Source organism: Pinus tabuliformis, chromosome X (assembly GCF_031772625.1).
Source record: "Pinus tabuliformis cultivar Carrire ecotype Pingquan chromosome X, CPIR1, whole genome shotgun sequence".
NCBI lineage: Eukaryota > Viridiplantae > Streptophyta > Pinopsida > Pinales > Pinaceae > Pinus > Pinus tabuliformis.
This window is the reverse complement of record NC_142308.1, coordinates 1,323,639,704-1,323,667,572: the sequence shown is the minus strand read 5'-3', so window position 1 is coordinate 1,323,667,572 and position 27,869 is coordinate 1,323,639,704. Positions and strand designations below refer to the sequence as shown.

At 41.0% G+C, this 27,869-nt stretch overlaps 1 protein-coding gene across 4 annotated transcripts in view; it reads right to left on the bottom strand.

Moving 5' to 3' along the window:
- LOC149144963 (putative cyclic nucleotide-gated ion channel 20, chloroplastic) overlaps nt 1-27,869 on the bottom strand; it is a 481,236-nt gene that overhangs the window by 5,314 nt on the left and 448,053 nt on the right. The window lies entirely within an intron of this gene.

Genomic DNA, 27,869 nt, shown 5'->3' with positions numbered 1-27,869 from the left:
CAAGTACACTACCATTAAATCTATTACTTCTATTGCTTCTTCTATGGGTTGGGACTTACATCAGATGGATGTAAAGACTACTTTCCTCAATGATGTGATTGAGGAAGAAGTTTACATAGAACAACCTCAAGGTTTTGAGATTCATGGAAGAGAGTCTTACATTTACAGATTGAAGAAAGCGTTGTATGGACTTAGGTAAGCACCTAGAGCCTGGTACTCCCGAATTGACAGCTACATGATAAGACATGGTTTCTCCAAAAGTGATGTTGATCCAAACTTGTACTTCAAGTTGAGAAAAGTGAACATGTGATTCTATTATTGTATGTTGATAACTTATTTCTAACAGGTGTGGAGCATCTCATTATTCGATGTAAGAAGTAGGTGGCCTTTGAATTTGATATGAAGAATCTTGGGTTGATGCACTACTATTTGGGGCTAGAAGTATGGCAGAAGCCTGACAAAATCTTTCTTGGTCAAGGAAAATATATTATCAAGATCATGTAGATGTTTGGAATGAAGGATTGTATATAAATGGCGGCTCCCATGTTGACAAATCTAAGAAAGCTGGGAGACCCCGAGTCAAATTTGGTAGATCCACTCATGTATTGAAAACTAATTGGCTCGCTGATGTATTTGGTTAATACGAAGCCAAAAATTTGCTTTGCAGTGAACACTTTGAGTAGTTCCAGGTGGAATCGAGACATGATCATTATATTGCAACAAAGCATATATTGAGATATTTGTGTGGTACAATTGACTATGGTTTGAGATATGTCTCAAACGGTGATATACAACTGCAGGGATATACAGATGTAGATTGGGCAGGGAGTGTTGAAGACATAAAGAGTACATCTGGAGGTTGCTTTAGTTTGGGCTCTGCAATGATTTCGTGGATGAGCAAGAAGTAGACATATGTTGCACTCATAACTACCGAGGAAAAAATATATTGCGGCCATCTTAGCGAGTTGTGAAGCAATATGGATGCAGAAGTTACTCGTAAGACTATTTGATCAGGTGTTAGAACCAACTGTGATATATTGTGATAATCAAAATTGTGTGAATTTGACAGAAAATCCAGTTTTCCATGACAGGTCAAATCACATCGAGATCAAGTACCACTTCATTTGTGACATGGTGTAGAAAGGAGCAGTGAAGCTCTAGTATGTCTCCACTGATGAGAAAATTGTTGATATTCTTACAAAGCCTCTATCCAAATAAAAGTTTGTATACTTTAGGGACAAACTTGGTCTTGTTGAAAATGCCTCTCTCTTTGAGAGGGAGTGCTGATGAGATAGCATTGTGGACTGACATTTTCCCTGTGTCATATATGACTAGAATTTAAGGAGAATGGTCTAGAAGAGGAAACTCATTCTTCTTGTGTCAGTTATATTGACCAGAATTAGGACAATGGTCCTAGCGGCCCAAAATTACTCAGATAGAGTGTGGCCTTTCAACATCAAGATCATTTAGCATCAGGCCCAAAATTACTCAGATAAAGTGTGGCCTTTGGAGATTCACCATGTGTCAAATATCGATCAGAATGATGGTGAACCAAGAGTAGTCTGTATACCATGTGTTAGACAACCATAATTATGGTGACTAGTTGATGCTAATGATGTACCATGTGTCAAGAGTATCAACCGAGATTATGGTAAGGATACAACATATGTCAGAGGTACCAACGAGAATTATGGTAGTATGTTGATGTTGTTGATCTACCATGCATCAAAGTTATTTGGCCAGAATTATGGTAGTTGAATGATGTTGATACTATTGATGATTTTTTATAACCTTTTCTTAGAGAAATTTGCCCACATGAAGAACATCTATCTAGTCATTATGAATACCCCCCTAACTAAGAGGGAGTGTTGAATTTTTGTGACTATGATCGGTCTTCATAGTGTTGAAATTTGGTAGATTCGAGATGAATTTCCCCAAAGGAAACCCAACTATCCCAAAGGAAGCCCAACTACCTTAAGAGAATTCAAAGAAATATTATCATTATTTTATATGGCACAAAAGAAAATTGTTTGGGCAAGCGATTTACAAATTATGTGAAAATATGTTGAAATGGAAATTGAATTTGAACTTTCCCTCCAATACTAAAGTCGGCGTCACAAGCAAAGGCCCTCCACCAATTTGCATAATAAAAGGCCTATGTGACTCATTCGATAATCATGTCATTGAGGAAGATGGCTCTTTGCGGTTCACTATTTTTCATTGGATCGTTGACTCTATTGTGACTCGTTATGTGGCTCGCTGATCTCCATCTGTGGCCCACTCTGTATCTCTATGACAAGCAATTTCTGGCTCGGGTTTCTACCTTGTGAAGGCTCGGATTTTGTTGTGATATAATTCACATACTTTCGATGACATACAATATAATAGTCTTGCATCCTCTCTATTTCATTCACGATATACACTTATCTTTGTGGTTCAATTTAGACTACAGTGGCATCTATATAGTGGCCTGATACTCTGGCTTGATGACTTTTTGAGGAAATCTATATTTCACAATGGCATTGTGGTGTGTATTACATTCCAATGGCTTCACTAATCTGAACTCTCGCTATACTCCGTGACATCATCATAATAACATAGCATCTATGGCATGGTTATCTTTGGCATCATATGCTTGTACAATGGCATATCAATTTGATGGCTCACATATTGGTTTGATGTCTCGCTCTCATCACAGAAGCTTGCAGAGGTTCGTATGAATTTTGTGGCATACATCATGTAGAAGCTCATATGTAAATACTTTGTTGCGGCTCACACATGCCTGTCTCTGTCTCACATTTTTGTATTATTGTGGCTTGTTTTCTACATTGGATCGCCTCACTTATATGAGTCGCTTTACTTCTAAGATATGGTAGAGAACTATTGTGACAATAACTATAACCTTATGACAATAACCCTAGATATGGCAGTAATATATTATTACAATAATACCGTGGTCTATGTAACAATGATATAGTGTCCAATATAATAGTGGGACAATGTTGGCAATAAGACGATGATCTTTGTGACATGGAAACAATTGATAGTGTGACAGTGTTGGAGGATCAATAATCTCATCATTATGGTGACCTTGACATAGTAGTGATATATTCTAGAGACCTTAATAACCAGTTAGGGTTTTGCTAATCAATGACATTTGAACATAGCTTTTATGATACATGACAACAGTGACGATGCCCTTGTTCTTGTAACACTTGACATGAGTGACTTTGATGCATTACTATGACTGGTAATGCATCTCAGAAATATGGTTTGACAATAACAATGACTTTTGAAAATGATCTTCTATGGCACATTTGATAGTGATCTTCTATGATTCATTTGACAATGTTCTTCTATGGTACATATGACAATGAACTGTAGCTTTTATGATACATGACAATAGTGATGATTCCCTTGTTCTTGTAACACTTGACAGGAGTGACTTTGATGCATTACTATGATTGGTAATGCATCTAAGATATATGGCTTGACAATAACGATGACTTTTGACAATGATCTTCTATGGCACATTTGATAGTGATCTTCTATGATTCATTTGACAATGTTCTTCTATAGTACATATGACATAGGCCTTCTATGATACATGTGATAGTGATCATGATATGATTCATGTAATAATAACCTCACTCCTATATGATGGCAATGACATTGGACAATGACCGTACTCCTTGATGATGGTGACACGTATCTCTATCACATGGATATTGTTTTTTGCAAAGATATGACAGCAACTCTCTAGATCATTCAATTCACAAACGAAGGTGTGAACTGACTTGGATTGGCCATGTTGACCACTCTATGTCAATTACCCCATAGCTGTACATTTTTTCGCCCATGGGTTTCCATCATGTCCGAGCACTCAGATGATCCACAGATTCATCATTATCAACTATATGTACACTGGAGTTTTGTAAATCCATTCTGCATTTTGTAATGTAAATGATCCTAATAAGACAAATGTATGTAACAACCTAGGTAAATTTATTTTTTTGATGATGATTTCTATCCTCGGAGGTTTTTAGTCTCACTGATTCATTTGTGTTTCTAAACACGGATGATGAACAAAGCTTTTTCCTCCAGCCTCACCCCAAAGCTATGGTGGATTTTGTCGTTAGGATTTTAAATGAGTCATGTGTTATTTATTGAGTCTCTGTAAAAGTGATTTGGGAATAATTCTAACTATTTGGTTTGATTATTTTATTACAAGTCACTTAGTCCACTAGATCATATTTTGTGTCGCAAAAATGGGTAATTATTGAGGGTCTATAACAAATGGGTGTTCCCCCTTAATGGGTTAGAAATGTAATATTTCATGTAAAAAAATATTTAGTGCATGGTCCCTAAGTTAGACACCATGGCTAAATATTAGAGGGTTGGAGAAATTAATATTCCCTCACGAGTCAAATAAAATTTATGGCTAAAATAAATTAAAATGCTAAAGACAAAAATTTAATTAATTTAGGTACTAGGAAAAATTAAATTCTCCAACATTTAAAATTCATGGGTTTTAAAGGTTTTAATTTTTGGAGGTCCTCGGTCGAGAGAATATTGAAAATTCCAAGATATTTTGAACCCTTGGGCCATAGTAGTTAAGTCAAAGTCAATTTTTTGCGGCAATTAACTCAAAATAATCATTTTTGAGTTAATTAAAAGGAAATTAAAAGTGAAATTCGAATTTCCTCAAAAAGTAACTTTATTTCAATGGTGATGATTAAAAGATCATTTGATTTTCATCAATGGTTGAGATTGCTTTGACGGGGATTAAGCCAACTAGTTGTTGGAGAAGTTTTCTATAAATGAGAGGCCTCTCTCTATTATTTGGATCTGACTTTTCAATCGTGTACTTTCTCTAAGAAAGCTCTTGTAACTTTTTTCTGGTTAATAAAACACAAAGACTTTAGGGTTTCAGACTGTGGTGTTCCTCTTTCAGATTTATGTGGTAATATTGTTCTTAATATTCTACTGCTTTTATTTGCATTTGTTGGTTAATAGCCTTTGAAGATTGATCTGTGTACAAGTATCTTGCATAGATTTCTGGGATTTTTAGAATATCATTTTGATTTGATAGAAGTAGCAAGTATCTCTATTTCTTGATGATTTTATGATCATTTTAAAATCTTTGTTAATTTAACAATCAGGTCTAAGTGTGTAGAAGTTATCATTCAGGGTTTGGGCGTTTGGGTAAGTCCTCAGCTAGACCAACTGACTCTTAGTTTACAGAATCTGAAGAGCTCACCACCTTTCTAATTTTTGAAGTCATTTTATAGAATATTTTACTTGCAAGGTTTTTTTTGGGCTTGTGCCTCTTTAAATTTTCAAATTTATTTCTAAATTTGTGCAAAATTTGTTTAAATATGGCTAATAGAGGGCTTTGATCTGCAGATCTGCTAGATCTATAGAATATTATTGTAGATTTGTAAGTATCAAATTTCTAATTCATTGGGGTTTTGGGTATTTGTTAAAATTGGCAACTAGGGCCAAACTCCATGTGGGTCATCTTATTTATTGTAGTTGTTATTTTTCTTGGATTCCTCTCATCGAGAGGTGTAGGATTGATCTAAAGATCATCTAAGTCCGATAAGTATTCATGGAGTTATGAATTTATTTATGTTATAAGACAATTCGTCAAGGTCGACCAGCAATTAAATAACACCCACATGTGCTCAACATTTTAGTATAAAAGGAGATGACTTGAGAGTCATTTTACATCTCTTGATTTCTCTCCACTCACTTTGGGTTTTAGTGGAAGAGAAATCTAGGAATGGAAGCCCTAGACATTGGAGGAAAAGAGGTTGCCCTAGCCGCAACAAAGAAGACAGGGCAACGAAACTATGGAAGGGATTTATAGTTGACCTAAAGAAGACCTTACCTTTGTCATGGATGAAGTTTAATGTAGTTATGGAGGAGGCCTTGGCAAGCCCTAGCCGCAGTCCTAGCAAGCCCTAGCCTATGACATCTCTACACATCCATTTGGGAAACACACAAGGAGGAAGAGAGCTCGTTGAAGGAGGATAATTCTCTGTGGTAGCCGCCACAAGAAGATCAAGGACTGCTTTGTGGGTTAATTAGGGCATCGAGTTGCTAAAAGGAAGGCCAAGTTGCTTGCTGGGAAGACCCAATTACGAGACCTCTCTCGTAGGTCTAATTGGGCACTATTTCGTGGACATAATTATTGTATGGTGTTGGTTGTATGCTATAGGTGGACTGTATGCTAGGCTGCAGGCCACAACACCACAATTAGGGTCTCCATAGGGATGATTAAGGGCTAGTATATGCCCAGAACAAAAATGTACTAACTGTGGAGTCTCATGAAGGTATGCCACAGCCTTTGAGGGTTGTTTGTGGTTTGTTAGATGTGTTTGTAAGGGTTGTCGGAGCATGACCAGATGCCCTAACCATTCACAATATAAACAACAGTGAAAGCAGACTTGGAATAACAGTGCTAGTAGTGTGACAACAAGATGCATGGGCAGCATAACAGTAGCAATGGCATAGTGCAATGATGGCACAATGGGACAACAACAAGGTGACCCATGAAGTTTGAATGCATACTAATGTGATAATGCAAGAAGATGCATGGGCAACATAATAGCAGCAATGACATATGGCAACAAAAGCACATTGGGACAACAGTAGCAACGCTGAACAGTGGGACAGCAACACGGTGCTACAAGGGACAACACCATGGTACATGGTATAGCAGGACAGGGTGCTTGGTGGAGCTTGGTACTTGGGACAGCAAGCTATGACATGACACAACAATGCTAAACAGTGGGACAACAACAAATGCAATCATGGTGGAGCATGATAGATGGGACAACATGGACATGGTGCTTGCATGGGACAACAAGCAATCATGGTGCAGTAGTATGACGTGTGCAGCATGGTAATGAGATCCAACATAGTGATGATTGGTGCAGCACAATGTAGCACAGTGAGGTGCAACATGATGACGAGGTGCAACACTATGATGGGTGATGGAGTCACCTGGAAGAATCAGTTGAAGCAGCATGTCTTCAAGTGAGTTCAGCTACCTCATGTATCATCTTCTTAGAGATGATCTATGCTATTATTTAGATAAGTCAAAGTGTTGACTTCTGTTGTAAATGTACTATCTCTCTCTCTCTCTCTCTCTGCTAAACTATTGAAGAACATATAAGAAGAATTGATCACGGGTTTCCCCGCAATAGGGTGTGTCCCTGGCTAGGGCCACATCTTGTGTCCTCTTGTCTTGGCTTGTCTTCTACGATCTATGTTTATGTTCTATCTGCAATTTACTTTAATGCTAATGTGATTGCTAATCTGGAAATGATATTGAGCTAACTGTGAAAATTGAAATAAATTGCTCTAAGCATAGAACATACCTAAACTTAACATGGTATCAGAGGTGAGGTGAAGACAAAGCCCGAGCAAGAGTGAAATAACAATCACTGAAGATAGTTGGGAAAGGACAATAGGATCAACAGATTCCTCATCCCTTTTCAAATTCACCGAGGGTGAAATCGAAGCAGAAAATATTATCAGAATGGCATAGTGAAAGCTTCTGATGGCCTACCTAAAGATAAGTTCATTGAGAAGTCTGGATCTAAGGGTGGAAGAAAAGGTAGATGCCTTGTTTGTAATAAGTTCGGCCATCATGCGAAGGAATGTCCGAATGGCAGGGACACATCACTTGATAACAATCAGTCCAGGGACATCTTCAATGATCAAAGGAATGACAGGGAATGTAGGTCATCAAGGAAATATCCGACTCTTCAAAGAAAGCAAGGAACCCCAGGTATTCTTCATCAAATGTTGTTTCTAATAAGATAAGAAGCGTTATCTTGTATTGGGCCTCTCCTTGGGAATCTGGCTTATTGATTGTAATGCTTCAAGGCACTTCATCGGATAGAAGGATGCTCTCTCTAATATGGTAGAGATGGAAATAATCGTAGGATTATACTTGGAGTCGATGCCACCTATCCTGGAAAGGGTGTAGGGAATGTTACCCCTCAACTGAATGAGGGTAACTCGATTCATTTACAAAAATACCTTTTGTGTACCTGATCGCAAGAAGAACTTGGTGTCCATTTCGGCAATGGAAGTCAAAGGTTTCAAGGTGGCATTCATCGATGTAAAGGTACGTGTTTGAAATAGAATTTTCAAAGATGCTTTTGCTCATGGGTTCAGGGTTGGCAATTTGTATCAGGTTGCAGGATGGTCCATTACGAACCATGTCACTTGTCAATCTCATCTATAGCACTAGAGGTCTATATGGGGCCCTACCTAATGTGAGTTGGATGGTGACAAGGATGCCTTAATTCAAGAAGAGCATGAAGGTACATGTCCGAGATGTACCAAAGGAAAATCTTACAAGGGGACCATTCCCCTCATGTAGCACGTCCACAGGTTTGGAACAAGCTGAGGGGTTTGAGATTCATGATCGGGAATCTCATGTATGCAGGTGGAAGAAAGCCCTTTATGGCTTGAAGCAAAACATCCCGAGCTTAATATGAGATGATTGATAGCTGTTTGATGAAGTTGAGATTCATTTGGAGTGAAGCCTATCCAAACCATTGCTTGAAGGTTGTGGATGATAGACCTCTCATACTGGCACCTTATGAGGACGACCTCTTTCTGACAGGTGCAGACCCTCTCATTTGCAAAAGTAAGAGGGAGCTGGATTCCAGATTGGGAATGGTGAACTGCAAGCCCGTGACTACCTCGATGGAGCTTAACTTTCAGAAGTTATGTCGTAGTGATGCCGGACCGGATTTGGGAAATGCCTCTGAGTTTCATAAACTTATTCGCATTGATGTTCTTGGTGAACTTCCGTCCAGATATATGTTTTGCAGTTAGCATGATGATTTCATATATGGTTGAGCCTCACTGGATTGGTGCCAAGGATCTTTTGAGATATCTTTAGGGCACAATCTCTCATAGATTGAGATACACTGCTAGAAATATAAAGTCGCATGATTATTCGAATGCTGACTGGTCAGGCAATGTGGAGGATCACAAGAGAACTTTTGAGTGCTGGTTCTCTTTGGGTTCTGCTTCGATATCCTGGATGAGAAGGAAGCAGAAGTCGGTTGCTATAAGCACCGCTGAGACCGAATACTAGCTACGAGTATGATCTCGTGTGAAGTTGCCTGGTTGTCGAAGCTCTTCAATGAGCTGTTTATACACATGATGGATACCACCGTGATCTTTTGTGTCAACCAGGGGGGATTCGATGGTTGAATCCCGTATTCTATGATTGCTCTAGCATATAGACATCAGATACTACCTTATCTGAGATATGGGACATCGATGAGCGAGAAGGCTCCATCGCATTGAGACTAATGTACAGGTCGCTGATATTCTGTCGAAGCCCTGGGGAAAGGTCAAATTTGTGACTTGCCCAAACGACTTGGAGTCGTTGAGAGACCCTCTTATGAGGGTCTTGCATTATGCATGCATTGAGCTCTGGGAGCTCTGGGGGGCTTGGGGTACTTCTTGGAGCAACAAGCGACCATAGGGCGACTCACCCTTCCCTAATGGTGCGTTGTGTATAGGGTGAATGGTTCAGCCTTCCCCTGTGATACCCCATGGCGACTTATGGACAGGACAAGTGGTTATCCTGTCGAGGCATCCTTCCCATGCAGTCTGGGACTCATGGGAAGTACCTCTCATCTGGCCAATGAGTAGGGAAATGGGGTTAGGGACCATAGTAGTACTATCGATGGACGCATTGTTGTATCTACCATACTCCCTATGCTAGGATGACCTCCATTGATCTGAGATCAATGAAACTAATCTGGTATCAGTATGAGTGATTTGAGACACTCTCTTTTGATATTGATCTAGGATCAATTGGAAATGACTTTGGGTCAGTAAGAGTGATATGGCTCTCTCTTGGAACTGATCTGGGATTAGTAAGAGTGGTATGACACTCTCTTCATATGGAACTGACTTCGGGTCAGTAGAGAATGGTATGAGACATTATCGATCAATTTTTCTTCTTCATGGTTCAGCAGAGCAGAGCAGAGCAGTGCAGGGCACTGATGGTAGAGATAGTACAGTCTGGCAGATGGAGTTCTCCCTAGTTGAGAGGGAATGTTAAAATTGGCAACTAGAGCCAAACTCCATGTGGGTCATTTTATTTATGGCAGCTGATATTTTTCTTGGATTCCTCTCATTGAGAGGTGTAGGATTGATCTAAAGATCATCTGATTCCGATAAGTATTCATGGAGTTATGAATTTATTTGTGTTATAAGACAATTCGTTAAGGTCAACCAGCAAGTAAATAACACCCACATGTGCTCAACGTTTTAGTATAAAAGGTGATGACTTGAGAGTCATTTTACACACACTTCTCTCTTGATTTCGCTCCACTCACTTTGGGTTTTAGTGGAAGAGAAATCTAGGAGTGGAAGCCCTAGATATTGGAGGAAAGGAGGCTGCCCTAGCCACAACAAAGAAGATAGGTTAGCAAAGCTATGGAAGGGATCTATACATTGGCCTAAAGAAGCCCTTACCTTTGTCATGGATGAATTTTAACACAACTGTGGAGGAGGCCTTGGCAAGCCCTAGCCTATGACAACTCTATACATCCATTTGGGAAACACACAAGGAGGAAGAGAGCTCGTTGAAGGAGGATAATTCCCTGTGGTAGCCGTAGCAAGAAGAGGCCAAGGCAACAAGGAGATCAAGGACTGTTTTGTGGGTTAATTAGGGCACTGAGTTGCTAAAAGGAAGGCCAAGTTTCTTGCTGGGAAGACCGAATTAGGAGACCTCTCTCACAGGTTTGTTTGGGCACTATTTCGTGGACAAAATTCTTATATGGTGTTGGTCGTATGCTACAGGTGGACTGTGTGCTAGGCTGAAAGCCATAGCACCACAGTTAGGGTCTGCGTAGGGAGGATTAAGGGCTAGGATATGCCTAGAACAACAATGTACTAAGTGTGGAGTCTCATGAAGGTATGCCACAGTCTTTGAGGGTTGTTTGTGCACTGTTAGATGTGTTTGTAAGGGCTGTTGCAGCATGACTAGATGCCCTAACCAGTCATAGTATAAACAACAGTGAAAGCAGACTTGGAACAACAGTGCTAGTAGTATGACAACAAGATACATGGGCAGCATAACAACAACAATGGCATAGTGCAATGATGGCACAACGGGACAGCAACAACAACAAGGTGACCCATGAAGTTTGAATGCATACTAATGTGATAGTGTAGCAAGATGCATGGGCAACATAATAGCAGCAATGACATATGGCAGCAAAAGCACATTGGGACAGCAGTAGCAATGTTGAACAGTGGGACAATAGCACGGTGCTGCAAGGGACAACACCATGGTAAGTGGTACAACAAGACATGGTGCTTGTTGGAGCTTGGTACTTGGGACAGCAAGCTATGACATGACACAACAATGCTAAACAGTCAGACAACAACAAATGCAATCATGGTGGAGCATGATAGATGGGACAACAAGGACATGGTGCTTGCATGGGACAACAAGAAATCATGGTGTAGCAGTATGGCACGTGCAGCATGGTAATGAGGTCCAACATAGTGATAATGGGTGCAGCACGACGCAGCACAATGAGGTGCAACATGATGACGAGGTGCAGCACCATGATGGGTGATGGAGTCACCTGGAAGAATCAGTTGAAGCAGTATATCTTCAACTGACTTCAGCTACCTCATGTATCATCTTCTTAGAGATGATCTATGCTATTATTTAGATAAGTCAAAGTGTTGACTTCTGTTGTAAATGTTTTAATGTACTATCTCTCTCTCTCTCTCTGCTGAACTATTGAAGAACATATAGGAAGAATTGATCAAGGGTTTCCCCATATTGGGGTTTGTCCCTGGCTAGCGCCACATCATGTGTCCTCTTGTCTTGGCTTGTCTTCTGCAATCTATGTTTATGTTCTATCTGCAATTTACTTTAATGATGATGTGATTGCTAATCTGGAAATGATATTGAGCTAACTGTGAAAATTGAAATAAATTGCTCTAAGCATAGAACATACCTAAACTTAATAGTATTTCATATTTTTGTATATACATGTTTTCGGGTTTGCTACCCTTTGTTTGTGCAGGATCCAAGCCAAGGCAAAACCCCTCCAAAAGGAAAAACCAAAAAATATCTTCCCTTATCAAATTTGTTTCAAATGAGAAAACCAAGACCCAAACCCTGCACCAAGTCCTCCTCCAAGCACTAAGTCAACCCTACAAGAAGCCCTTCTGGGTAGGTTAGAGATCAGCCCAACCAAATAAGGATCAATTCCACATCAACCAACTTCCTGCTTCAACTTCGATCCCTAGCTTCAACCTACAACTTCGACCTTGTAGTAGCTACAAAAACCCTAATTCTGATGCATGCTACTTCTTCAAGAAGACTTCCTCTAGACAAGACAAGGTCTCCAAAGTCAAACTAGATTAAACAAGAGTATTTGGCCTTCCAACAACTTGGACTGCAATTCCAATTCCTGTAGTTCGGACCTGCAATTTTTGGCCTTCTTTGAAGCTGCAGAAACCCTAACCTTCACACGTGTGAGAGAGAGTAAAACCCAAAAACAAAATTTCTTCTTTCTTCTTGAGTTCTTCTTGCCTTCTAGACCTTCACACTTGTTTCTGTGATGCTTCCAGCTTCAGATTGAACTCCTTGATGAGAGAGATCAAATCGTGCTAAATGAGGTCGATGCTGCTTCTATTTATACACATTTGTGGGGTTCAAATTCCTTCTTTTAGGATGACTTGTCATTTCTTGGGCTGATATGTACTTGGAGGTTTCTAAGACTTTCTAGACTCAAAATCAATATCTTTTACATGTTACAATTTGTTCAAAAGGGTCTTATATAAATGATAAAGACTCTTTTGACTCATGAATATTATTCTTTTGACATGACAAACCCTACAAGCATGAAAAACATGCTTTACCTAGATGACCATCAAAATGGAGCATGAAACCCATACTCAAAATAATATTTTTCTTTCTTCTTTTCTTTGTAACATAAAATATACATAATGATTTGAGTACATTGACAATTATGAAGACCAAAACTAGTTACATTTTCCAACGCTCCCTCTTAACTAGGGAGGCATTCATAATTGTACACCTGGTACAAGGTTATTCTCAAATTGAAGAGTTCTCATAAGAAGAGTCAGATTGGTAAGCCATCTTTAAGCTTCAACATTGAAAATCTCTTTCTTATACAAGAGCATAATGTTGGGAGGTTTTACATGAGATACCACACTACCTCTACAAGGCACATACCCCATCTGGATGTTCACTAGGTATGTCCTTTTAGGACTATTCTTATCTTGGATTCCCAATCCTCAAAGAATATCAATCCTCTTCAACCACTCTTGTCTTGGATACTTGTCCAATCCTCAAAGAGTGTCAGTCCATTTCCTATCTTGGATTTTTCTATCCTCAAGGAAATCACAAATACTTATCCAATCCTCCATTCTCCATTCTCTCTTCACGACCTTCACTTAGACTTACGACCGTTAGTCTTGGTCAAGTGCATGACACATGAAGACGAGAATACAAATGTGATGTCCTTCATCACTCCCTCTCAACCAGAGAAGAGATGCTCATTCCCTTTAGATTAAGGAATTGATCCTTGCTCCTTTTCATACATTCAAGGAGACTCCTTTTCAAATATAGCCGAGATTCCTCACTTCCTTCCAATTTGGGAAGTCATCACCACAAACTTTATATCTTGTCTTCATAAATGTATCAACTACCAGTTCTTCATGGAGATAGCTACATGGCTCCCTCTTTCCTTTGTATCTCATTATATTGAGCTTTATTCCTTCCTGGGTATCATGTAGCCATCTTTTTCCTTTAATCTTGTGACAATGTTCTGTGAAAATTCCTACTCCTCAAGGAACCCCAACTGCAGCAAAACTGAATCTACTTCACCTACTTGATTTTTAAATTGCATTCATCAAGTTATTCCTCTGAATACTGAAGCAAATTACTTCTGCAGCCTACACTAATTAAATATCTGGTCTCATGAAACAAAAAACAGAACAAAGAACAAGATACATAGGACACACTTATTTTTGGACACAATAGTCCCCGGAAAAGCCCAATGCGGGAAAACTGGTGCAGCAACTCTAAGGGTTTATTATTATGCAGGAGAAATGTTTGACTACAAATCTAGGATGCTCATCTAGCAATCCTTTACAGTGAAAATACTGGCGGAAAATCTAAGTGAGTTTTACCTCACTTCACCGGGTAGAATTTCAACTGATTTGGCACAAGACTGGCTAACCCCAACTATTTCTGTGTCACCTTTTCTGCCCTCTGCGTTAGCTTTCCCATCTGTTCCGGCAGTTCCCAGCAGTTTCGACTGTTCCCGGCAATTCTGGCTTCTGCCCTCTGCGTCAACATTTCCAGCAGTTTTGGTTGTTCCCGACAGTCCTCTGCCCTCTGCGTCAGCTTTCCCAGCTGTTCCAACAATTCCATCTTCTTACCTCTGTGTCAGCTTTTCAGGCAGTTTAGGCTTCTGCCCTCCGCATCAGCTTTTCCCACTGTTCCGACAGTTCCGGCTATTCCGACTTCTGCCCTATGCATCAACTTTCCTAGCTGTTCCGATAGTTCTGGCTTCTGCGTGACAAACAACTTTTTTACTCTGCTAGCTCTCTCCGCCTCTCTGTCTATATTCTCCGGAAAGTCCTTCTCCTGGATTCTCACCGCCCCTCTGCTGCAGAATGATCACTTAATTCAAAATCCTTAGCAAACCTTGCCCTAGGAATCGAATTGTTGATCAATTTGCTCTTTCCGTGTGTGTTTCCAAATGAACCCCACGCCTCCATTTTATACTTCTCCTGTTGAGTCTTCAATGGTCGAGATTAAGTCTCTAATCAATGACTAAGATTGAAATATGACTTGATCTACCTTCTAGATCATTCTCACCCATATTTTGATTAATACCCATTAATATTTTAATTTCCCTAAGTTTAGACTTAGGAACTCCATTAAAAATATTAATTATTTTAATAAAATACAATCTGGGTGGAATTTCACGAAACACTTTCTGGGTGCTTCAGAACTCATGTGCCTTAGCCTTTCCACCAATTTTCAAGGCTAGAGCATTTTTGATGCTACCAAAAACTAACTTTCCCTCTTAGCGAGGAAAGTGCTCTAGCAACAATGTCCATCTGCATGTTGCTCTGTTTCTAAACCACCTCCTTTCTGCACTGCTGCTACCACCAACACTATGCTAATGCTGCTACTGTACTGCTACCCATGACACTACCACTGCCACTGCTGTATCTGTACTACAACTCCCTCTCAAAAGCTGCATCTGCTATGCTGCTAGCACTGCCATTGCTAACACTACATCCGTACTGCAACTCAGTTGCTGAGAGAAGCAACTGAAAAAATATCCGAAACTAGTTGAACTTAACTGTGTTCAGCATAATACAATGAATGTTGGAATTTGATTGCTGCTGATTCTAACCCTCTGAATCTTCGGTGCTGTTGCTGACTTCTACACTGCTGCCAACCTTGCTTTGCATTGATTAGACTCTAGTCCCAAGCCATTGCATCTGTCCTCCAAACACTCGACTGCATCATCTGACACTAAGTCCATCTCGCTATTGCTGAATCTTGGGCTCTCGTACCAAGGAATTGATCCAAGAGGTGGACCCCTCAAGGATCCTACCCACATGTAGCTCTTTTGAACTACAACTCTAAATCTCCCCACCTCCCTCCTGGAGATGCGGCTGCCATCTTCGCCAAATAGAAATGTCGAATGACCTCCTCCCTCCTTTGCACAACACTAGACTGGCCTACACACTCCCTGCTGGAGCTTGTAGATTTGCCCCTCTCCGCCTGCTGTTTAGCAAGTGAAAATTCAAACTCCTTGGCTGGAAGTCCTTTGAGGAGAAAATTCCCCTTCTATGTGTCTTTTCTCTTTTCCGACGGATTTTTCCCCCGGCAAAAACTGCGCCCTTCAAGCACTGCATCGAGGCTCTATGTCATTCCCTCTGCCTCTGCAAGCTCACGATTCTAAAATCATACCTCTCCGTCGACTCTCTCAGAGAGAGATTTCCTTTGAATCTTTGCTTCCCAGTCAGCACTGCGCAATCCCTTCAAGGGGATTCAAATTGCAGCCAAGTGCATCTTTTGGCCTCATTGCTCAACACTGGATCTACTCTTCTTGTTTCAAAATCAATGCTCCGATACCATGTGAAATTCCTACTCCTCAAGGAACCCCAACTGAAACAAAACTGAATCTACATCTACTTGATTTTTAAATCACATTCATCAAGTTATTCTTCTGAATACTGAAGCAAATTACTTCTGCAGCCTACACTAATTAAATATTTGGTCTCATCAAACAAAAAATAGAACAAAGAACAAGATACATAGGACACACTTATTTTTGGACACAATAGTCCTCGGAAAAAACCCAATGTGGGAAAACTGGTGCAACAGCTCTGAGGGTTTTATTATTATGCAGGAGAAATATCTAAATACAAATCTAGGATGCTCATCTAGCAATCCTTTATAGAGAAAATGCTGGCGGAAAATTTGAGTGAGTCTTACCTCACTTCACCCAGCAGAATTCCAGCTGATCCGACACAAGACTGGCTAACCTCGGCTATTTCTGCACTAGCCCTGTGTAGGCCTTGCGTCAGCTCCTCTACCCTTTGTGTCATCTATCCCAGCTGTTCCAGCAGTTCACGGCAGTTCCGGTTGTTCCCGGCAGTTCCGTCTTCTGCCCTTTGCGTCAGCTTTCTCGACAATTCTCGCTGTTCCCAGCAATTCCGGCTTCTGCCCTCTACATCAGCATTCCCAACTGTTCCGGCTTCTGCGTGACAGGCAGCTATTCTGCTCTGCTGGCTCTCTCCGCCTCTCTGTCTGTATTCTCCGGAAATTCTTTCTCTTGGATTTTCACTGCCCCTCTGATGCAGAATAATCACTTAATTCGAAATCCTTAGCAAACCCTGCCCTAGGAATCGAATTCTTGATCAATTCGTTCTCTATGTGTGTGTTTCCAAATGAACCCCAAGCCTCCATTTTATAGTTTTCCCATTGAGTCTTCAACGACCGAGATTAAGTCTCTAATCAATGGCTAAGATTAAAACATGACTTGACCCGCCTTCTAGATCATTCTCACCCATATTTTGATTAATACCCATTAATATTTTAATTTCCCTAAGTTTAGACTTAGGAACTCCATTAAAAATATTAATTATTTTAATAAAATACAATCTGGGTGGAATTTCACCAAATGGTTTTTGGGTTTTTTAGAACTCATGTGCCTTAGCCTCTCCACCAATTTTCAAGGCTAGAGCACTTCTGATGCTACCAAAAATTAACATGTTCAAGTCATCAATCTTGCATATCACTTTCCTCTAGCCATCATCAATGAAGACATTATATTGAGCCTTATCAAACTTCAAGCTAGTCATAGCTCCCTCTTAAACATGAAAGTGATCTTTGTTGATGAACATCAAGTTATCTTCTTTCACTGCTACCTTTCAATCCCAAGGTGATGATGTGAACACCTTGACTTCTTAATTGCCAAAATCATATACTCAATTCATATGTTTGTTGAATTGAGTTCAACATCCATAGTTGAACTTGCCTCAACTGTCATCATGCATTCCTGCAATATCCTACCAGGTAGCAAAACAATATGTTAACTAGATAACCAATATTAAATATTAAATATCAAACTTACCTTGTCATGATGGCCCTCCCATCAAAGCATCAACTTACTTGAGTTCTTTGAGATCAACATCCTTTTGCATGATCCATTTCCACATGAATCTTTCTCCATGCAGTCATTTTAATCAAAGTGCCCATGGATCGAGCTTGATTACCAAGCTGTAATATCTTCCTTGGAGTTGTCATTGTTAACTCCCTTTCTTTCTTCCGGAGACTATACTTGATGTTGATCAACATTGTTATATTTATGCTATCTTGTGAGAGAGTCTTGATCTCCATCCAGTTCAAAACATGTTAAACTTGTATTTTCGAGCATCATGCAGCCATATGGAAGACTTACCGAGAACATTGACATAACTAACCCTTCTTTCATGATTATTGTAGATATGAACCATACCCTAGAGAAGGATTACTTAAAGTATGCATACCTTTGCTTTTCATACAATCATGTAGCTATTCCTTCTTGCTTCTTGTACGTGATGAAGATAGGTTTCTTTTCCCAAGAAAGACCTTTATTATGCCTTTCATACTGCAACTTTGACCATTTGCATTCCTTCATCCTTCAAGAGTATTGTTTTCATACTAGATGGAATATTTACCAGTGATATCATTGCTTCCAAGAATCTTCCATAATGATGATTCTTATAGGATCTAAAGGATCCTTCTTTGCAAAATGACTACCTCTAACATGATGTTAGAAAATGCTTAGATGAACCATAACATGCAATATGGTTCCAAACTTCTCATTCTCTTTAAACTAGATGATCTTTCCCAAAGCAAACTAAACAATTAGATTCTAATTGTTCTACTATCATGTGCTTCTATCTATGATGCCATGCCTAGTAGCTGACGCATTATCACAAAGGCCCACGACACTCTCTTTGATGGATATCACGTAGGATTGGAAGGCACAACTTTTGGTGTACTCTAAGGATCAACATGCATGTGATATTTTGGATGGTACTCATGGGTATGACAGGTACCAAGTGATGAATGATGTCATCTATTACAAAGACAAGATTTATTTGGTGCCAAGTTCACAGTTGAGGGAGAAGATCCTGCACACAACTCATGCCTCACCATTGGCAGGGCATCAAGGGTTATATAAGACAAAAGGGGCCATTATGGAGCGTTTCACTTGGCGTTGTCTCAAGTAGGATGTTCTGAAGCATGTCTGGGAGTGTGGTACATGCCAGAGGAACAAGGGAGAGCACACGCATCTGGCTGGATTACTACAACCTCTTCCTATTCCTGAGAGAAAGTGGGAGAGCATATCGATGGACTTTATTACAGGGTTGCTGATAGTTTAAGGGAGAGATTGCATCTATGTGGTTGTTGACAGGCTAATGAAGTTTGCACACTTTTTCGCCATTCCAGCTCGATACTCAACCTCAAAAGTGGCTGAGTTGTTTTTCCGGGAGGTATTTAGGCTGCATGGGTTGCCTAAGACAATTGTCAATGACAAGGATGCTATATTTATGGGAGGATTTTGGCAGGAGTTGTTTCGCCTAGCAGGCATGAAGCTTACACTCAGTACAAGCTACCACCCTTAGACAGATGGGTAGACGAAGATAGTGAATAAGTGGCTGGAGGGATATATGTGCAACTATGTGACTGGGGAGTAGAGAGCATGGGTGAAGTGGCTGCACCTTGGGGAGTATTGATACAACACCACATATCATATGTCCATAGGTATGACACCCTTTCGTGCTTTATATGGTTATGATGCATTGACCTTTGCTGATATGGTTTTTGGAGATGGTAGGGGGCCAAACATTGGATACAAGAGATCCAAGGTATCCTTAGAAAGCTCAAGGATAACTTGTAGATGGCACAGAACTAACAGAAGTTATATGTGAACAGGGGCAGAGTAGAGCAACATATTGAGGTGGGAGATTTGGTTTTCCTGAGATTGCAGCCATAGAAGCAGTCCATACTGAAGCAGAAGGGAGCTAAAAATCTCCATCCTCACTTCTATGGGCCATACAAGGTGATCCGACGAGTTGGAGAGGTAGCTTATGTGTTGGAACTTCCACCAGGAAGCAGGGTGCATAATGTGTTTCATGTCTCTTTCCTGAAAAAGGCTTTGGGACAACGGGTAACGACTTCCACAGAGTTACCACCATTGGATGATGAGGGGCACTTGATCTTGACACCAAAGACTATTCTACAGGAGAGGGAGAGAAAGTTGAGAAGTTGGACTATTAATGAATTCCTTGTCAGGTGGAAGGATTTGCTTGAAGAGGAAGCCATATGGGAGGGAGAACAAATTTTGTAGCATCCAACATTACAGTTGCTTGAGGACAAGCAACATTTGGGAGGGGAGGACTGTTATGTCAAGGAAATTCACAATTTTGCAATTTTGGCGATTAATATAATATTAGATAAATGAAAATTAAGAGAAATAAGTTGTGGAGTTATTAAATAAATTTTGGAGAAAAGGCAAAGGTTGGACTTAGGAAAAGAAGAAAAAATTAAAGTGAAGATAATTTGTAGTGGTCACCAAAAAGGGAAATCGAACTCACTAGGAGAAAATTGAACCACATGAAGAAGGGAAAACAAGGGGGTCGAATTAGTGGAGCCCACAAGAAAGGTTGAGAAGAAATTATAAAAGGAAGGCTAGAGCTTCATTTTGGCATTTCATTTTTGATCTTGGATGGTTTGCTTGAGCTGCTAAGCCAAGTCAACCAGTGTTGCTTAGCATAGGGATTTCCAAGCAAAAAATCCCAACTCTCTTTCAATGAACTAAGAGTGTCACCCTAGGAGAGAAATTTGGAGCTGATTGGAGATTTCTTTTCTTGAAATTTATGAGCCATTTCATCTCTGCAATAGGGGGAGCAAATTTTTCTGGGAGGACACAGTAGCAAAAATAGAGTTGCTTAGAGGTGGAAATTGCCAGGGAGATTTGCCTCAAGAATTTGCAAAAATTTCACTTGAAGGGCAAATTTCCTTGAGGAGTTTTGAAGTTGGAAGTGATTGTATTTCTGAGGGCCGAAATCTTCTCTCTTGGGCCTGTGCAAGGATTTTACTGGGCCATTTTTCTGAAGTAGTTGTTAGCAGGCTTTGTGCCGGGAAATTGTGATGTCCCCAATTTTTATTTTCCGCATTAGAGGCGCTTTTGGAAAGAGGGGACATTTCCGGTTTTGGGACTTAGGAGGAAAAGGGAAAATTGCAACTCTAATGGAATGTGGGGGCCACAAGAAAGAGAAATTCAACCCAAGGAGGGAACTCGCACTCTTGGAGGAGAGAGAAAAGAAAAGGAACTGCGAATTAGGGGAGAGAGAGAGGGGACCACAAGGGGAGAAGAGGCCAACAAATTATAAATAGAGCTTGAGGGCCTCACTTTTGGCATCTTTGGTCATTTTACCATTCAAAGCTTAGTTCTCTTGAGTTGTTTAGCCAAGACAACTGTGCTATTTAGCACAAGGAATTTCCAAGTGAAAATTCCAACTCTTCCTTTGGTGAACTTCGAGTGTCACCCTAGTAGAGAATTTGGGGAGTTGACTCCAAATCATCGAGGAGCTATTTTACAAGTTTCTTTCAGCTGATGCTTGCTACTCCAAGGGTGTAAAAGAACTTCGTGGGGGCTGAGAGAGGCTAGCAATCAGTGGAGTATTGGCTGAAGAATTTGTAGAGAATTATCCTAAGGGAAAACAATTTTTTCCTTGGTGAATTGCAGGGGTGAGAGTGCTGCATTTTAGAGGGCCAATTTTGTCTATTCCAGGGATTGTGTAGGGTTTGCTTGCAGAGATTCAGAATTTGGGGAGCATTCGTGTTGGGATTTGCTTGGTGATTGAGGGGAGAATTTGTAGGAGTTAGGGAGGATTTCTTGGAGGGAGATTTGGGCATAATTCAACAGTATCTGAACCGTGGGGCATTTTATGGCCAAATTGAGCAATTTGCACTTGTTGGGGGTCATCGACGGTTAGTGAATTCAACCCAAGCCCTTTTTTGGTTTTTGTGGGTTTGGGAAAGGAGGCTAGAATCAATTCTATAGAATTTTCTAAGCACTTCTAAGGGCAAAATTCCTAGTTCTATTCAGCAGCTAGCAACAAAAAATTGTTGGAGGAGGGCGTAGTTTAACCGGGACCATTTCCACCACTTGGGTCCCTGAGATATTTCTAGGTTTGTTTGAGCGGGTGGAGTAGTCACTGTGGCTAATTTCTCAGAATTTTTGGAGCGATTTGGAGGGATAAATCAGCAGTTCATTTCCGGTGGCAACAATAGTTTTTTTGGGTAGATGCAGATTTAGTAGTAGAGCCATTTCTATCATTTGGGTACCATCATATTCACATGGGATCTTGCTTTGCTTATTGTAGCAAGACCAGGTTCTATCTTTCTTATCATCTGATGTACTCAGTTCTCCACATTAATAAAATGGCTCAGCTATTTGCCCTATTTCTGGTGTTTTATTGACTGGTGCATGTGTAGTAAAATTTATTTGCTATAGCCTAGTTCATGTGTCTATTATTAGCTGTAAATTTCAATTTGGAACATTACAGTGGTCTCAGAACATGATCTTGGTCAATTGTGGGGAAACTAGCAAGATCATGGAGGTGCTAGACCACATGCACAGTGATTGGTGAACTTATGGACATTCCAATGACACAAAAGGGGAAGAGTACACAGGGGATCATGGAGGAGTTGATGACATAGAACCAACAAATTTTAGAGGGGATGCAACAAATGATAAATAACCAGCAGAGAAGCAAAGCGCATGCATGCACAACCCAACAGTACAACACCTGTACGTATGGCCAGTTTGTCCATCCTACCATGCCTCATTTTCTGAATGAGTCAAAGAAGGAGAAGCATAGGTCAGAGGTTGGATCATCATGTAGAGGAGGGTAGTTTGAGGGTGAGAACAGGGGGCGTTTCTATTGGTTGAGACCGGGCCTTAGATGTCAAGAGCTTGAGGAGGAGGTTGAGCATGTAGACACGCAGTATGGTGAGGAGCACATCGATATATGCAGTGTAGCGCACAAGTCACCATTGTTGGAGACCTCTTTGATAGCACTAGTTGACACCTCGGGGGAGAGAGTAGATAGGGTCATCCATTAACGAGGTGCTAGGAGATATAGAGGTGTCCACTGTTGAGGAGGTACCATCCGTTGTTGAAGTATCCCTTGATGAGGTATCCAGGGTCGTGATTGATTTTTCAGGTCATAGCAATGCACAACAGGTTGATGAGGTGCCTGGAGATATCGCCACTGTTGATGAGCCAATAGGTATAGAGGCACCCAGATCTATGATAGATTTGTCAGACGACAGTCACCTACCACTGACCAATGAGGATGTTTTATATGATGGGTTGTTGATGGAGGAGTAGTTGGAGGTTCAAGTTGAGGCCGTGATGGAGAAGGATGCGCAGTCGTACTTTAGGCTAGACATTGACATGGGGCATCGCAGAGAGAAGATGTTGGGATTTCAGCACAATTCACTTCAGAGGCACGCTGATAGGGCCTACAACATTATTATCTCACCCTTATGCATTGGACTGAGAGAGATAGAGTTGTCTAGACAGATCATAAGGGATGACCAGGTTAGCAGGGGCCAACGACTTGAGTTGAGTGGGGCACAACGTTAGCATGGAGGGCTTGTCCTATACACAGGAGATTGTACATTCAATCCCTCCTTTGGGATTGGATGGCGAGAGGTCCTGAGCTAGTACTTGATGGAGTAGGTTAGGCGGTTGGGTACATCCATGACCGCATTTCAGCAGGGGTTGTGGATAACTAGAGGGGCTCAAGGGCCAGACTATTGTTGGGTTCTAGGTGGGGTTTCCCATCACATCATAGAGCCGATGGGTGACAATAGTAGTCGTGTGGTGATTTGATGATAGGGCACACTGACATTTTCAGAGCTACATCAACACTAGTGACAGGATGGTTTGACAACAGTGTAGGCAGATTTCATGAGCCATATTGCCATATTGATCAAGTGTGGGGTCACAGGGTGATAGCCTACTCTGGTAGAAGTTGGTAGGAGGAGGTGGCATCGGCAAACCACTCGATAGGGCATCATATGGAGACAGTGCTCTCCCATTGATGTATTGGGCATTGGAGCTATTGAGGTTCAGCACGGTAGTGTTATGCCCTATTGCATGTGAAGAGTTGGGCCACTTAGATGTACGTAGGCAGATGAGGAGGTGTATATCACTTCGTGGTGGGTGTACTAGCAGAGTGGTGGATGCATGGGCACATGTGGGATGCCCTGTGGTATATGGTGGCATGGCATTGAGCATTGGTATCTAGTAGTGCATGGGTATGTATTTGTGTGCAACAATGCATGATGATGCACATCAGGTTGTTGGGGTGTTTCTGCAAGAGAGATCTCCTAATGAGGGTATCAAGCACACCATTGGGTTTGGCACACTTATGTTTGGAGAGCGAGTTGATCACAGGGCCGATCGTGAGCTGCCCTTTATCACTCTCCAACATTGCACACTGATACAGGGGACTTGGATATTGTCTCTTGATGTTCTCATTACGAGAAACAAAACCCAAGAGGTTCATCTGAGACAGTTGGACGAGACACAGTGCATTGGGAGAAAGGCTTTCTAACTGTGGCATATGGTCAAGGTGCGAGTTGGTAGATGCAGGATTGGGGGTAGTCCAATCTTTTGCAAAGGTAACACTTGCACCGCACTTGAGCCCACATTCTAGGAGAGGCACGATGCCCTTTGGGTGAGACATTCTGAGGTGTCTCAGGAGCATCTACAACAGTTGGTGGCCCTTACTAGCAGGTGAATGTTTAGACTCCAAGTAGTATTGGGGAGCGCTTTCAAGAGGTAGGACGACAGATCCCACTGCGTGGTATGGTTGGTGTAGGGTTGTATTGCATGCACCAGATTGGTTCGTGATGTATAGAGTCCATATATTGATTGCATGCAGGAGCCTGAGACGTGGTACAGGTTGTTGCATGCAATTGTTAGGACTATGTCGTAGTCGTTTTGGCTGTGGGATTCAGGGACTTGGTAGGTTGATTAGACACTTTATTTCGTGATGAGCAGGATCAGGATAGAGGATGACCCAACTCACACTTGGTTTGACATGCAGGGGAGCGTTGAGGCCTTTGTCGCATGGAAAGACTAGTTTTCCTTGTTGCTGCTACAAATCAGAGTGAGTGTTGGATGGATAGGTCGTGACATCATGGAGATGCTTGGGCCAGATGCGTTGGGACTTTATAGATATTTTTCCATTAGGTCCCAGGAGAGGAGGATACAACTTGTGCATGATGGGCAGACCATCATGATCAAAGTAATGCAACGACAACATGGTGGCACCCTTTTTAGACTAGCTTGAGATCTGGGCATCACAGGACTTGGCAGTACATCTACCCTTGGGGATGAGTTGATTTCTACAGGGAAAGATCATTCAGATCTTCCATTGGGATTTTTTCACTCGCTAATGGCATGGGGGACTTCATCAACATGGCAGGTTGGTCAGCTAGAGGATATTAGGGGAAGCCCATGCAGGAGAGACTTCACCCCCACGGGGATTGGGTTGTATCTTTAGGAGTTTACCCTTGGAGTGCAGGAGGTGAACTACTCGGTAGGACAACTTCATGGGGAGTTGGACAGAGTCCTACATTATCATGATGCTCTACTTATTGATAGTATGCAATGGGCTTCTGGTACCTATACCTGGCAGGATAATGAACAGAGCAAGGGGTGCTTCACATTGATCAGGATGGCTTGGGATCCTGGTATTGAGAGATTCCTTCATGATAGGACAGTGCAGAGATCGGGGATGACTCAGTGGCACATCTGGGACCCTAGTATTATTGGTGGTGATAGTGGTGGTCAGCAGTCAGAGAGGGTGCTTGTTCAGGCATTGCTTGAGGACAAGCAATTTTTGGCTGGGAGGACTGTGATATCCCCAATTTTTATTTTCCACATTAGAGACAATTTTGGAAAGAGGGGACATTTTTGGTTTTGGGACTTAGGAGAAAAAAGGGAAAATTGCAGCTCTAGTGGAATGTGGGGGCCACAAGAAAGAGAAATTCAACCCAAGGAGGGAACTCACACTCTTGGAGGAGAGAGAAAAGAAAAGGAAGTGCAAATTAGGAGAGAGAGAGAGTGGGGACCACAAGGGGAGAAGAGGCCAACAAATTATAAATAGAGCTTGAGGGCCTCACTTTTGGCATCTTTGGTCATTTTACTATTCAAACCTTAGTTCTCTTGAGCTATTTAGCCACAACAACAGTGTTGTTTAGCACACAAAATTTCCAAGCGAAAATTTCAGCTATTCCTTTGGTGAACTTCAAGTGTCACTCTAGGAGAGAATTTGGGGAGCTGATTCCGAATCATTGAGGAGCTATTTTACAAGTTTCTTTCAACTGGTGCTTGCTACTCCAAGGGCACAAAAGAATTTTGTAGGGGCTAGGAGAAGCTAGCAATCAATGGAGTATTGGCCAGAGAATTTGCAGAGAATTATCCTAAGGGAAAATGAGTTTTTCCTTGGTGAATTGCAGGGGTGAGAGTGTTGCATTTTAGAGGGCCAGTTTTGTCTATTTCAGGGATTCCATAGGGGTTTACTAGCAACTTTTGTGCACTTGTAGAGATTCAAAATTTGGGGAGCATTCAAGTTGGGATCTACTTGGTGATTGACGAGAGAAATTCACAAGAGTTGGAGAGGATTTCTTGGAGGGAGATATGGGTCTAATCCAGCAATATCTTTACTGTGGGGTGTTTTCTAGCCAAATTGAGAAATTTGCACTTGTTAGGGGTCACTGGGGGTTCGTGGATTCAACATAAACCCTTTTTGAGTTTTAGTGGGTTTGGTGAGAGGAGGCTAGGATTAATTTTATAGAACTTTCTAAGCACTTATGAGGGCAGAATTCCTAGTTCCAATCAGCAGCCAACAACAAAAATATGTTGGAGGAAGGCGCAGTTTACCTTGGGACCATTTCCACCACTTGGGTCTATGAGATATTTCTGGGTTTGGTTGAACGGGTGGAGTAGTGCCTATGGCTAATTTCTAAGAATTTTTGGAGCAGTTTGGAGGGATAAATCAGCAGTTCCTTTCCAATGGCAGTAACAGTTTTTCTAGGTGGATGCAAATTTGGTAGTAGAGCCATTTCCAACATTTGGGTACCATCATATTCACCTGGGATCTTGCCTCGCTTGTTGTAGCAAGCCCAGGTTCTATCTTTCGTGTCATCTGATGTAGTCAGTTCTCCACATTAATAAAATGGCTTAGTTATTCACCCTATTTCTAGTGTTCTATCGACCGGTGCATGTGTAGTAAAATTTATTTTCTATAGCCTAGTTCATGTGCCTATTATTAGTTGTAAATTTCAATTTGGAACATTACATAAATAGCTAGAATCTCACTCTACTATTTCAATGCTATTTTCTCAGAGGTTTCTCATTTATTTTGGTGGAGGATTTTGGGTGGAGCAGTTGTAGATTTTCTGGTGGGACGCAGAGTTGGGCAGTGGGTGAATTCACATAAATTTGGGTAATTCCGGGAGGTTGGAATTAGCCCAAAATATTTATGGGTTTTTTTCTTCCCAGGTTGATAAGCATTGTCCTAATTTTTCGGAATTTTTGGAACAGATTAGAGGCCCCAAATATTAGTTCGCCTCCAGCAGCAGCAGCAGAATTTTTTTTGGGTAGACCGTACAACCATTGAGCCTATTTCAGCGTGGATTTTCCTTCATTCTCCCCTGGGTTTTGCATGCTTGCTTAGAAAACCTAGGTGCACTCATTCCACTACATTTTGTATTCAGATTATCATTGGATATTCAATAAAATGGCTCAGCTCTATTGTTTCTGCTCAACAATGTTCTAATTTTGTTCTTCTTGTGGAGATTTCAGATTGCATGCTTATTTGTTTTTCTGTAGCTAGTTCATGTTTTGATATTTCACTATGTTTCTATAGTTAGAATGTTACACAATGATAAGCAGCCAACAACCCCCCAAAAGCAGAAATGGGCCGCTAATTACAAAATACTCAAAATAGAAACCAGCCAGAAAATGAAATGGCCATGCTATTACTTATACCTCCATTAATCTTGTGGACACCTTTAAATGGATAGTGTAGGCTATTCTTTTGTTTGGATTAGCAAACACAGGCCCAAAATTGATTCCAAACAGAAGGGAATATTATAGCAATCATCACAATTCATTTAACACGGCTGAGCATCACAATACCATTCAACACAATCACAA